Below are 13,626 nucleotides of genomic sequence, written 5' to 3'. Positions count from 1 at the left end.
AAAAGATGCTTTTTGAAAAAAATACCCCTTTGAACAAAATAAAAGAAAATTACTGCAGATGCTGGAATCTGAAACACGAGACAGAAAATGCTGGACAATCTTAGCAGGTCTGGCAGCATCGGTGGAGCGAGAACGGAGCTGACGTTTGAGTCTGGGTGACTCTTTGCCTGCTCTAATGTCCAGTGTCAGGGGCGGCACAGTGGTGCAGTGGTTAGCACTGCTGCCTGCTCTGCTGAGGACCAGTTGGATCCCAGCCCTGGATCACTTAGTGGAGTTTGCACATTCTCCCATGCGTGGATTTCACCATAACAACTCAAAAGATGTGCAGAGTAAGGGCAGCATGGTGGCGTAGTGGTTAGCACTGCAGTCTCACGGTGCCGAGGTCCCAGGTTCGATCCCGGCTCTGGGTCACTGTCCGTGTGGAGTTTGCACATTCTCCCTGTGTATGCGTGGGTTTCGCCCCCACAACCCAAAAGATGTGCAAGGTAGGTGGATTGGCCATGCTAATTTGCCCCTTAATTGGAAAAACAATAATTGGGTACTCTCAATTTATTTTAAAAAGGTTCAGTGCCTCTTTCCAGAATCACAGTTTTAAAAAAAATTTGGAGTATCCAATTTTTTTAAAATTAAGAGGCAATTTAGCATGGCCCATCCACCTTGAGTGGATGCAGCTGCTCTCTGTCTCTGAGTGCTGGCTGTTGCTGACGTGCCTGCAGGAAGGAGAGAGAGATAGAGATGAGAGAGGAGAGAGAGAGAGAGGGAGGGAAGGAACAACAACAACAACAGGAAGGTGGCTGCAAAAACAAGGTGGGAGTGAGGCCCCTTTGCACTGTTTGTTTGCTGGGCCCCTCCCGGGCTGAGGGTCCGACCCTGCCCAGCTGGGCCCCTCCCAGGCTGAGGGCCCGGCCTTGCCCAGCTGGGCCTCTGTCGGGCTGAGGGCCCGGCCCTGCCCAGCTGGGCCCCTCCCAGGCTGAGGGCCCGGCCTTGCCCAGCTGGGCCTCTGTTGGGCTGAGGGCCCGGCCCTGCCCAGCTGGGCCCCTCCTTGGCTAAGGGCCCGGCCCTGCCCAGCTGGGCCTCTGTCGGGCTGAGGGTCCGGCCCTGCCCAGCTGGGTCCCTCCCGGGCTGAGGGCCCGGCCCTGCCCAGCTGGGACCCTCCTTGGCTGAGGGCCCGGCCCTGCCCAGCTGGGCCTCTGTCGGGCTGAGGGCCCGGCCCTGCCCAGCTGGGCCTCTGTCGGGCTGAGGGCCCGGCCCTAACCAGCTGGGCCCCTCCCGGGCTGAGGGTCCGGCCCTGCCCAGCTGGGACCCTCCTTGGCTGAGGGTCCGTCCCTGCCCAGCTGGGCCTCTGTCGGGCTGAGGGCCCGGCCCTGCCCAGCTGGGCCCCTCCCAGGCTGAGGGCCCGGCCCTGCCCAGCTGGACCCTCCCGGGCTGAGGGCCCGGCCCTGCCCAGCTGGGCCCCTCCCAGGCTGAGGGCCTGGCCCTGCCCAGCTGGGCCCCTCCCGGAGGGCCCGGCCCTGCCCAGCTGGGACCCTCCTTGGCTGAGGGCCCGGCCCTGCCCAGCTGGGACCCTCCTTGGCTGAGGGCCTGGCCCTGACCAGCTGGGCTTCTGTCGGGCTGAGGGCCCGGCCCTGCCCAGCTGGGCCTCTGTCGGGCTGAGGGCCCGGCCCTGCCCAGCTGGGCCCCTCCCAGGCTGAGGGCCCGGCCCTGCCCAGCTGGGTCCCTCCCGGGCTGAGGGCCCGGCCCTGCCCAGCTGGGACCCTCCTTGGCTGAGGGCCCGGCCCTGCCCAGCTGGGCCTCTGTCGGGCTAAGGGCCCGGCCCTGACCAGCTGGGCCCCTCCCGGGCTGAGGGCCCGGCCCTGCCCAGCTGGGCCCCTCCCAGGCTGAGGGCCTGGCCCTGCCCAGCTGGGCCCCTCCCGGAGGGCCCGGCCCTGCCCAGCTGGGACCCTCCTTGGCTGAGGGCCCGGCCCTGCCCAGCTGGGACCCTCCTTGGCTGAGGGCCTGGCCCTGACCAGCTGGGCCTCTGTCGGGCTGAGGGTCCGTCCCTGCCCAGCTGGGCCTCTGTCGGGCTGAGGGCCCGGCCCTGCCCAGCTGGGCCACTGTCGGGCTGAGGGCCTGGCCCTGCCCAGCTGGGCCCCTCCTGGACTGAGTGCCCGGCCCTGCCCAGCTGGGACCCTCCTTGGCTGAGGGCCCAGCCCTGCCCAGCTGGGCCCCTCCCGGAGGGTCCGGCCCTGCCCAGCTGGGACCCTCCTTGGCTGAGGGCCTGGCCCTGCCCAGCTGGGACCCTCCTTGGCTGAGGGCCTGGCCCTGCCCAGTTCTCCCAACTGTCAGGCCTTCCTCATTCCATCTGGTGAGCTTGTTCCGGGACGGAGACATCGAGTGGTTGCTGGGCCCCTCCCGGGCTGAAGATCCCTTACATCAGCAGGGAGGAGATCGGTTCCATTGGGTGTTCGTTCTAGGGTGGAGCACAGACTGTATTTTTCTGAGCCCTACTCGTGCTGAAGACTTCTTTAAACCAGCGTCACTTACCTCAGTGTGGTGACTTAGGGTGGGAGCACGGACTGTGTTTTTTGCCCCTCCTCGGCTGATGATCCCCAATCCTCCCACCCTCCAGCTTCATAAACCAGCTGATAACCTCAATGTTGTGGTACCGGCTGGTTCCTCCACACCATCTGGAATGGGATGGGATTCCCACAGGCAGCTTATGGAATTACCCCCTCTGGGATGACCATCCGGCCATGGTCACTTCTTAATAAGTTCATAAGACGTAGGAGCAGAATTAGGCCATTCGGCCCATCGAGCCTACTCTGTCATTGTATCATAGCTGATATGTCCCTCATCCGCTACCTACAATGAGACCAAGAGCTTGATTGCGAAATCATCCGGAGTATCTCCTCCCTCGAACACATGACCCAGGCGCAGGAGTCGGCAATTTAGCCTCCCGAGCCTAACACCTTCAATATGATCATGGCTGATCCCATCCTGACCTCAACTGATCTGCCCGTTCTCCATAACCCTTCACCCCATTACCGATTAAAAATTGTTTAACACCTCCGGAAATTTACTCACTGTCCCAGCATCCACCGCACTCTGGGCCAATGAGTTCCACAGATTCCCACCCTTTGGGAGAAGTAGTTTCTCCTCATCACTGTTTTAAATTTGCTACCTCTTATTCTGAGATTATGACCTCTCATTTTAGAATGCCCCAGAAGAGGAAGCATCAGCTCCATGTCTACTTTATTCATTCCTTTTTAAAAATATGATGTGGAGATGCCGGCATTGGACTGGGGTGAGCACAGTAAGAAGTCTTACAACACCAGGTTAAAGTCCAACAGGTTTGTTTCAAACACGAGCTTTCGGAGCGCAGCTCCTTCCTCAGGTGAAGAAGGAGCTGAGCTCCGAATGTTCTTGTTTGAAACAAACCTGTTGGACTTTAACCTGGTGTTGTAAGACTTCTTACTTTTAAAAAATAATTAAGGGCAATTTAGTGTGGCCAATTCACCGACGTTGCACATCTTTGCTTTGCACGCAAACACGGGGAGAATGTGCAAACTCCACACGGACAGTGACCCGGGGCTGGGATCAAACCTGGGACCTCGGCGCCATGAGACTGCAGCACTAACCACTACGCCACCGTGCTGCCTCTATCCATACCTTTTAGCATCTTGTATACCCCAATTAGGTCTCCCCTCGTTCTTCTAAACTCGAGAGAGTATAGGCCTAAACTTTTAATCTCTCCTCAAATGACGAGCCTCACATCAAACCCCTCACCTCTGGGCTCCTGACCCTGAGCTGAGCCCAATGCCAGTGTGCAAATAATCTCAGCACGAGTCAGTCCTCGAGCCTGGGTCTGATGTAGATGGATTGTCCGAGAATCATTGCCATGATTAGTCAACAACACTTGTTGTTTTATCACGCAAAGACTATGATGGCAGAATGTGAACTAGACGGACCTTTGATCGAGCAATTCCGATGAACAGAATGAAAAGAATGACTTGTGTTACTGTCAGGGCCTTGACAACCTCTTCACATCTCAAAGTGCTTTTCAGCCAATGAAGTGCTTCCATAATGTGGCCCCTGTTGTATGAATCGCAACAGTCAACTTTCACACAGCTGTGCGTGTGGAGTTTGCACATTCTCCCTGTGTTTGCGTGGGTTTCGCCCCCACAACCCCAAGATGTGAAGTGTAGGTGGTCTGGCCACGCTAAATTGCCTCTTGATTGGAAAAAATTAATTGGGTACACTAAATTTGTTTAAAAAAGGAGTACCTGTGACAACACATAGGTGGCGACTTTTAGCCCATGTTAGCTGTCAGTGAGAATGGTGAAACAGCGCAAAATATGGCGAGAGTCGGGAAACGCGATTCTCGGCATTGGGATCGCATATTCCGATTTTCCGGTGTCATAACGAGAAGGTCAGGAACCTCACAGCATTAGTGAGCCCTCCCGCCGGGATATCCCCCAACTACCGCCCCCCCCACCGCTCCCCACTGAATATTCAGCAGTCGGTGGTGTGATATCACGTCGTTGTGATTTACAACAGCTAGGACCTAACGACTGAGCCTCTGAGGTGCGCTCAGCTCACCATCACCCTCCACGGTGCCAATTTCAGAAGGGGCACCGAGAGGATACAGGGGACCCGGGTAAATATGACTCAGGGCCTGGGGGGGGGGGGGGGGGGGGGGGGGGCTCGCTCCTAGGCCTTCGCAGCCATTCATGTCTGTGAGCCTCTAGGTTTAAGGGGACTGGCGGCTGCTTTACGGGCAGCGCTTCCCGTGGCCTTCCTGGGCTTGTGCTGAAGGATTGCCCTTCCAGAGAGGCAGCTGGAAAGTGGGTGAGAGCAGGTAATCCATCGGGTCAGCACAGGGGTGACTGTGAGGTCCCAGGGTGGGGTCCCATGAGATGCAAGCCTGCATGGGCTGAGAGGGAGACCCTGGTTTCCAGCCTTCCGAGGACTCAAGACCCTCACAAAGTGGGGAGGACGAGTGCAGTCGGAATTAGCCCCCACACTCCGGCTGTACTTTGAAACCAGAGAGCATGAGATGTTTGGAAGTTCAAGGCCACTGATGCTGGAGGTCAGACTGTCAGGAATGCGTGTCTGGCTGGCTGTTCAGGTTGGTAGGCTCATTTAATCTTCAGCCCACGAATAGAAGATTAGTTATTAAGATTATCAAAATAAAGGAGACAGTACAAAAAGGACACCAAACACATGGCACCCCAGAACACACTCATCAGCTCCCCCCCGCCGATCTACACCAGCAGAAAGCACACTAGCACAACCCGCCGGAATAGGCCACTCCAACACGGAGCATGGCAGAGGAGAGAGAGAAAATCATTCCAGCCCTCTGAAGAGGGGCAGAGTTCAGACGGGAATAACTCCCGGCACATTATAAACCAAACCAAGTACAGAGCATTTTAAAAGACAAGGAACAATGCCACCAGCTGCCGGGGCAGTGCCCACCCACCCCGGCCACAGAGACCCACATCGGGGGCAAGGCTGCTCAGTACGTGTACGGGAAAGTATGCGATGAAAGTATGAACACGATCGTGGTGGTCAAGCTGTCAAGGCTGTCATTTCATTGCATACTTTCGTCATTTCACAGTGTAACAGTGTGCATGCATAAAGAGTAAATACGTGGGCAGCACGGTGGCGCAGTGGGTTAGCCCTGTTGCCTCACGGCGCCGAGGTCCCAGGTTCGATCCCGGCTCTGGGTCACTATCCGTGTGGAGTTTGCACATTCTCCCCGTGTTTGTGTGGGTTTCGCCCCCACAACCCAAAAGATGTGCAAGGTAGGTGGATTGAACACGCTAAATTGTCCCTTAATTGGAAAAAAATGAATTGGGTACACTAAATTTATTTAAATAAATAAAGAGTAAATACGTGAAAGACTGCGCGTGCATGCCTGTCAGAGTACGTGTGCGTGAGAACGAGCAGCACAACTCACCGGAAAAGGTCTCGCTGACGCGGGGTAGAACAAAAGGAGAGGGAATACCGCCACCCCCACCAGCATCAGTAGTGTGGACCGAAAGAAAACACAAAAACGGGCAGAAACATAGCGAAGACACCAGCTGCCCGCTAAAGACAAGTTGAGACTAGCTGCCGAGTCAACCATCTGCCCCCTCCCCCGCAGCCCCAGTGGCGGACCCACATCGGTGGAAGGCGCTCGCCGCGAGTACAGAGAAGTATGAGTCAAGCGCGTGTATATCAGCGCAAATATGTGTGTGACTGCACATGCGTGTCTGTCAGGCTAGACGTGCGTGAAAACAAGCAGCACGGATCACCGGAAAAGATCACGCCGACGTGGGGCGCATCAGAGGAAGGAGAGAGGGACCCCACCCAATCTCCCACCCTCCTCCGCCTCCCTCCTGACTCCCCCTCCCTTCCCCCCTCCCTCCCCCCCTTCCTCCACTCAACTTGCCCCAGATAGTAAAAAGGATGAGATGACTGTACATTGAAGTCATTAATAATCTGTTGATTATTTTTGTGTCTGCTATGTACGTACTGTCTATGTTCCTCGAAAAATACTTTTCACTGTACTTTGGTACGTGACAATAACTCCAATCAATCAATCAATCAATCAAGTCATTATATGCATCAGGTGTGTCTCGTTTGCCACAAGGGGAAGCCGGGTGGCTAATCGCCTTCCCGACCCTTCCTTGATAGGTCACTTGTGCCCATTTAGTCAGCGTTGCAATGCGTGGATATGCCACTGATTGGCTCACAACTGTTCATGGTAAACCACAAACCAGAGGCAAGCTGCCATGAGGGTGGCATGAACCATGTGGGGGAAAAAACATTGTTAAAGAGGCCGTGTTTTCCCATTGGCGCCAACGGAATTTTCCTCGGCTTTCTCCCAGGACACACACTGAAAGAAATGTGGGAAAAGTCCGCCCAGGGGCTTAAATTCCAGCTCAGCTGCTGGGCAATTTAAATTGAATGAATGAGTTAAATCTGGAATATAAAGCTCATCTCGGTAATGGTGATCATGAAATTAATGGATTGTTGTCAAAACAAAAACAATCTGGTCCATCAATGTCCTTTCAGGAAGGAAATCTGCTGCCCTTACCTGGTCTGGCCTCCCTATGACTCCGGACGCACAGCAATGTGACTTGTTCTTTAACTGCCCTCTGCATTGCCATTGAAGCCACTCAGTTTCATTCATAAGCAGCTCAGGGGCAGCACAGTGGCGCACTGGTTAGCACTGCTGCCTCACGCGCCGAGGACCCGGGTTCGATCCCGGCCCTGGGTCACTGCCCGTGTGGAGTTTGCACATTCTCTCCGTGCCTGCGTGGGTCTCACCCCCACAACCCAAAGATGTGCAGGGTAGGTGGATTGGCCACACTAAATTGCCCCTCAATTGGAAAAAAAAATAATTGGGTACTCCAAATTTATATTTAAATATAAACACCTCCTCACCACCGTCGCAAGCACCGTTTGGATTGCGCACTGAGAGCTGGACTTTAGTGATACCAAATCCCACATTATGGAAACAGTACTATCTGTTTTAGTTATGTTGATTGATGAATAAATATTGATAAGTCCACCAGGCAAGTACTTGCTGCAAGAATGCCTATAATATGAGCTTCAGAATAATGGATTAAAGTGAATGGCTTCGAACTATAGGAACTATTTAAACAAAGACTGGCATTTATATAATACCTTTCCTTGCTTATAGTCACTTATACGAAATGCTCCAGTGAAGCATGTTTTAGAACATACAAGTTACTTTTGCGCCACACAAGTGCCAGGCAACGACATCTTTAACAAGAGAGGATCTAACCACCACCGCTTGACATTCAATGGCATTACCATCGCTGAATCCCCCCACAATTAATATCCTGGGGGCTACCATTGATCAGAAACTGAAGTGGACTAGCCATATTAATGCTGTGACTACCAGGGCTGGTCAAAGGCTAGGAATCCTACAGCGAGTAACTCACCTCCTGACTCCCCAAAGCCTGTCCACCATCTACAAGGTACGAGTCAGGAGTGTAATGGAATACTCTCCACTTGCCTGGATAAATGACGCTCCAACAACACTCAAGAAGCTCAACACCATCCAGGATAAAGCAGCCCGCTTGATTGCTCCCCCTTCCACAAACATTCAATCATTCCGCCACCGATAAACAGTGGCAGTCCTGTGTACCATCTACAAGATGCACTGCAGTAAATCACCAAGGTTCCTTAAACAGCACCTTCCAAACCCACGAAGAACAAAAGCAGCAGATACCAGGGAACCCCAACACTTGGCGATTCCCCTCCTAGTCACTCACCACCCCGACTTGGAAACATATCGGCGTTCCTTCACTGTTGCTGGGGCAACATAATGGAAATCTCTCCCAACAGCACAGTGGATGTACCTACACTTCAAGAGGACTGCAGTGGTTCAAGAAGGCAGCTCACCAACACCTTCTGAAGGGCAACTAGGAATGGGCAATGGAAAGTGGGCGAACCAGCGACGCCCACATCATGTGAATGAATTTTTTAAAATAAAATAAAGGGCGCTGTATAAATTCGAGTTGTTGTTGAAACCTGACAGCCAATACGTTTATATCGAGCAGTGTAAGAACGATTACCCTGGCTGATGTAAGCAGACAAACCTTCTTGTGTTTGTGTAACATTTCCTGCGAGCTGTTTCACAGGGCCAACAAGCCATTTCGAGTAAATTTTGGCGTACAAAATAGCAGACAGAGCAATGTGCTCTGACTCTTGTTAAGCATTTTAATGGAAAGCCATTTGAAATCCTACCTTTACCAAAGGGGGCAAATGGAAATGCAAGTTAATTGGGCAACAATATCATCTGCGGTAATTTCTGTCTCGCAGGTCGGTTTCTCCCACAAGAAAAATCACATTTCCTAATAAAGTGATAGCCGCAGAGGGACAGGGTTGAGGCAGAAATAACACCAAGCAGCCTTTTCCCACTGTGGTCCAACAATTAGATTAATCAATTACTTGTAATCTCACTAATCCTTTTTTAATCTGTTATTTTCATATCTCGTTCGAGCCTTACTGTTGTCACACCTTCTTGTTGTCCTGCAAAAACTGGCACTATTAAAGCCTACCTGTTAAATGCGTGGGGGGCTGGAGAGGAAAGTGCAGAGACACCCTGCTTGCCTGCAAAAGGAGATGTAAAGTATTGTGGAGCCGGAACTCTGTCGTGCATTAGGAGAATGCACCAACTCATTTTCTGTAATGGTCAATTAAAGTAGATCCATATTCCCCACACCCACCCGATTCAATTTCAGAAGGTTCTCACCTTCAGGAATCATGACTAACAATGGAAAAGTAATGGAAAAGCAGAATACTGAAATTCCAAAATAAAAATATCCAAAACGCTGGGAATCGCCTGCAGTGGAGAGAGACACAGAGGGCGCGATGCAGCGAACACATTGTGCCCGGCACGGGTCTGGGTACGCTGGGTAGATAGCAGGAGAGGGAAACATCGAGATTTGTGCCGGGTGCAAATCATTTTGCGATTCACGTGGCCCGGTCCCATTGGCAAGTTCTGGATCGCACCCAAAAATGGCGAGAATATCATTAACCCCCATGTGCCTGTCCGTCCCACCAAACACTCCCAGGACAGAGCCCGGCTGCGGCTTCTATCCCGAAATTCCATTTCACCCCCTTTGACTGTGAGCAGCCTCCAGCTTCACAGCTGGGCTATTTCAATTGAGGAATTAACGTTGTTAGTTGTGAGAACATTGCATGCTCCTCAACTCTCAAGTGCCTCCTCGAGGACACAGGTGCCATGCGTCAGAGGATCATTAGTGCAGTAAACTTTGAGACCTAAACAATGTGCCTGTACTCCAAGATCAACAGCACCACAGAGGGTGCTGCCAGCAATCAAACACTAATGGGCAGACCTTCAGCACTGAGGATCCTTTCGCAGTCGAAGGGTAAGTATGTAGGTGAGCAGAGGGCAAGTGAGCACGAGACCTGGCAGAGGTCTGGGGTCTAGAGGCTCCTGATGTGGCCAGGGCTGAGTCCGCAGAGCAAGGTTTGCCAACACAAGTGGCAGACTGAATGGCACACTGAGAGAAGACAGGACAGCCACAGTAAGTGTGGGGGAGGCTTGGGGGATTTGAGGGTCCTGGGTAGGAAGCTCCTATTGATTGTCAGTCTCCCTCTTCTCCAATTCCTGACAGTAATAACAATGTTTACTGGACTGGATCCCACGGAGGCTGCTCTCAGGTTGCTTGTGGCCACCGAGTCGGCCAAACACCGTAGAAAGCTGCAGCGACAACGCAGGCAGTGCAAGGAGGCCACAGCACACCCTGAAGATCCGACCACCCATCAGGCTGAGGAGGAACCCAGAAGGGGAGACCAGCGACAGCTCAAGGTGTACAGGCGCTGGGGAACTCCATGGGATGGAGGGGAAGCTGAAGTGAGCTCCACAGGCCTTTAAGTGATCTGGCGCTGCCAGAGCTGGAGGTCCTCCTTTGTCTGCACCATGGAAGGTTAAATGGACATTTCACAGTAACTTCATTGCCGTGGTAATGTAAGCCTACTGTGACAATAATGAATGATTATTATGATTAGATTATCATGGTGTCGATGCCCTTAGCAATTCTCGTTAGTGAGGGGGTCATGGTCTGCAGTGTCTCAGCAATATCCATCTACGTCTGGGTCACATTCTTCAGTGACGGACATGGTGTCAAGGTCCTCAGCTATGTTCATCACAGACTAAGCCATATTTTGGACGCCACCACACAAGACATGGACATGGTGCTCCAGGTTTTCCACTGTTGTTGCCCTGCTAGCAGTATTGACCTCGGTTTCATGCATTGTTGGCACCATCTCCTGCGCCTACACCTTTGGGACTCTGTCAATTTGCCTTGCAATCACTGGGATGTCACAGACGCGCCCTCCCAGATCTCACGGCTATGTACTATCTGCAACAGCTCTGGGAGGACCTTACCAGAGGCTCGACACCTGGCTGGGACCCAACTGGGTTCTGGGATGCAGCAGACCTCCGACTGCCATCTCCCATGGATGTTCTCCCATGGTGGCAGGGGTTCGGGAGGGGAGGTACAACTCCAAATGGCCCGGCCTCATCAGATGGAGATCCTGAGAGACAATGAACATGTGGTCAATGAGAGGGAAGGATAATTTTGTCTGACATTAACAATTCACTTGAGCCACATTATCTGGGTAGAGGGGCAGTGGATCCTCACTCTGGTGACTGCTCTCTCCTCGGGCAACCCCGTGATTTCCAGGACCTGTTCCTCATAGGGGAATAGGCCTCGAAACTAGAACATAGAACATAGAACGATACAGCGCAGTACAGGCCCTTCGGTCCTCGATGTTGCACCGACATGGAAAAAACTAAAGGCCATCTAACCTACACTATGCCATTATCATCCATATGCTTATCCAATAAACTTTTAAATGCCCTCAATGTTGGCGAGTTCACTACTGTTGCAGGTAGGGCATTCCACGGCCTCACCACTCTTTGCGTAAAAAACCCACCTCTGACCTCTGTCCTATATCTATTACCCCTCAATTTAAGGCTATGTCCCCTCGTGCTAGCCACCCCCATCCGCGGGAGAAGGCTCTCGCTGTCCACCCTATCTAACCCTCTGATCATTTTGTATGCCTCTATTAAGTCACCTCTTAACCTTCTTCTCTCTAACGAAAACAACCTCAAGTCCATCAGCCTTTCCTCATAAGATTTTCCCTCCATACCAGGCAACATCCTGGTAAATCTCCTCTGCACCCGTTCCAAAGCTTCCACGTCCTTCCTATAATGAGGCGACCAGAACTGTACGCAATACTCCAAATGCGGCCGTACTAGAGTTTTGTACAACTGCAACATGACCTCATGGCTCCGGAACTCAATCCCTCTACCAATAAAGGCCAACACACCATAGGCCTTCTTCACAACCCTATCAACCTGGGTGGCAACTTTCAGGGATCTATGTACATGGACACCGAGATCCCTCTGCTCATCCACACTACCAAGAATTTTACCATTAGCCAAATATTCCGCATTCCTGTTATTCTTTCCAAAGTGAATCACCTCACACTTCTCCACATTAAACTCCATTTGCCACCTCTCAGCCCAGCTCTGCAGCTTATCTATGTCCCTCTGTAACCTGCAACATCCTTCCGCACTGTCTACAACTCCACCGACTTTAGTGTCGTCTGCAAATTTACTCACCCTTCTGCGCCCTCCTCTAGGTCATTTATAAAAAAATGACAAACAGCAACGGCCCCAGAACAGATCCTTGTGGTACGCCACTCGTAACTGAACTCCATTCTGAACATTTCCCATCAACTACCACTCTCTGTCTTCTTTCAACTAACCAATTTCTGATCCACCTCTCTAAATCACCCTCAATCCCCAGCCTCCGTATTTTCTGCAATAGCCGACCGTGGGGAACCTTATCAAATGCTTTACTGAAATCCATATACACCACATCAACTGCTCTACCCTCGTCTACCTGTTCAGTCACCTTCTCAAAGAACTCGATAAGGTTTGTGAGGCATGACCTACCCTTCACAAAACCATGCTGACTATCCCTAATCATATTATTCCTATCTAGATGATTATAAATCGTATCTTTTATAATCCTCTCCAAGACCTTACCCACCACAGACGTTAGGCTCACCGGCCTATAGTTACCGGGGTTATCTCTGCTCCCCTTCTTGAACAAAGGGACCACATTTGCTATCCTCCAGTCGTCTGGCACTATTCCTGTAGCCAATGATGACCTAAAAATCAAAGCCAAAGGCTCAGCAATCTCTTCCCTGGCTTCCCAGAGAATCCTAGGATAAATCCCATCCGGCCCCGGGGACTTATCTATTTTCACCTTGTCCAGAATTGCCAACACTTCTTCCCTATGCACCTCAATGCCATCTATTCTAATAGCCTGGGTCTCAGCATTCTCCTCCACAATATTATCTTTTTCTTGAGTGAATACTGATGAAAAGTATTCATTTAGTATCTCGCTTATCTCCTCAGCCTCCACACACAACTTCCCACCACTGTCCTTGACTGGCCCTACTCTTACCCTAGTCATTCTTTTATTCCTGACACACCTATAGAAAGCTTTTGGGTTTTCCTTGATCCTACCTGCCAAAGACTTCTCATGTCCCCTCCTTGCTCGTCTCAGCTCTCTCTTTAGATCCTTCCTCGCTTCCTTGTAACTATCAAGCGCCCCAACTGAAACTTCACGCCTCATCTTCACATAGGCCTCCTTCTTCCTCTTAACAAGAGATTCCACTTCTTTGGTAAACCACGGTTCCCTCGCTCGACCCCTTCCTCCCTGCCTGACTGGTACGTACTTATCAAGAACATGCAATAGCTGTTCCTTGAACAAGCTCCACATATCCAGTGTGCCCAACCCTTGCAGCCTACTTCTCCAACCAACACCCCCTAAGTCATGTCTAATGGCATCATAATTGCCCTTCCCCCAGCTATAACTCTTGCCCTGCGGGGTATACTTATCCCTTTCCATCACTAACGTAAAGGTCACCGAATTGTGGTCACTGTTTCCAAAGTGCTCACCTACCTCCAGATCTAACACCTGGCCTGGTTCATTACCCAAAACCAAATCCAATGTGGCCTCGCCTCTTGTTGGCCTGTCAACATATTGTGTCAGGAAACCCTCCTGCACACATTGTACAAAG

The sequence above is a fragment of the Scyliorhinus canicula genome, chromosome 17, assembly GCF_902713615.1.
Source record: "Scyliorhinus canicula chromosome 17, sScyCan1.1, whole genome shotgun sequence".
NCBI classification, from domain to species: Eukaryota; Metazoa; Chordata; class Chondrichthyes; order Carcharhiniformes; family Scyliorhinidae; genus Scyliorhinus; species Scyliorhinus canicula.
The sequence above is the reverse complement of the archived record's forward strand: the minus strand, read 5'-3'. Positions refer to the sequence as shown.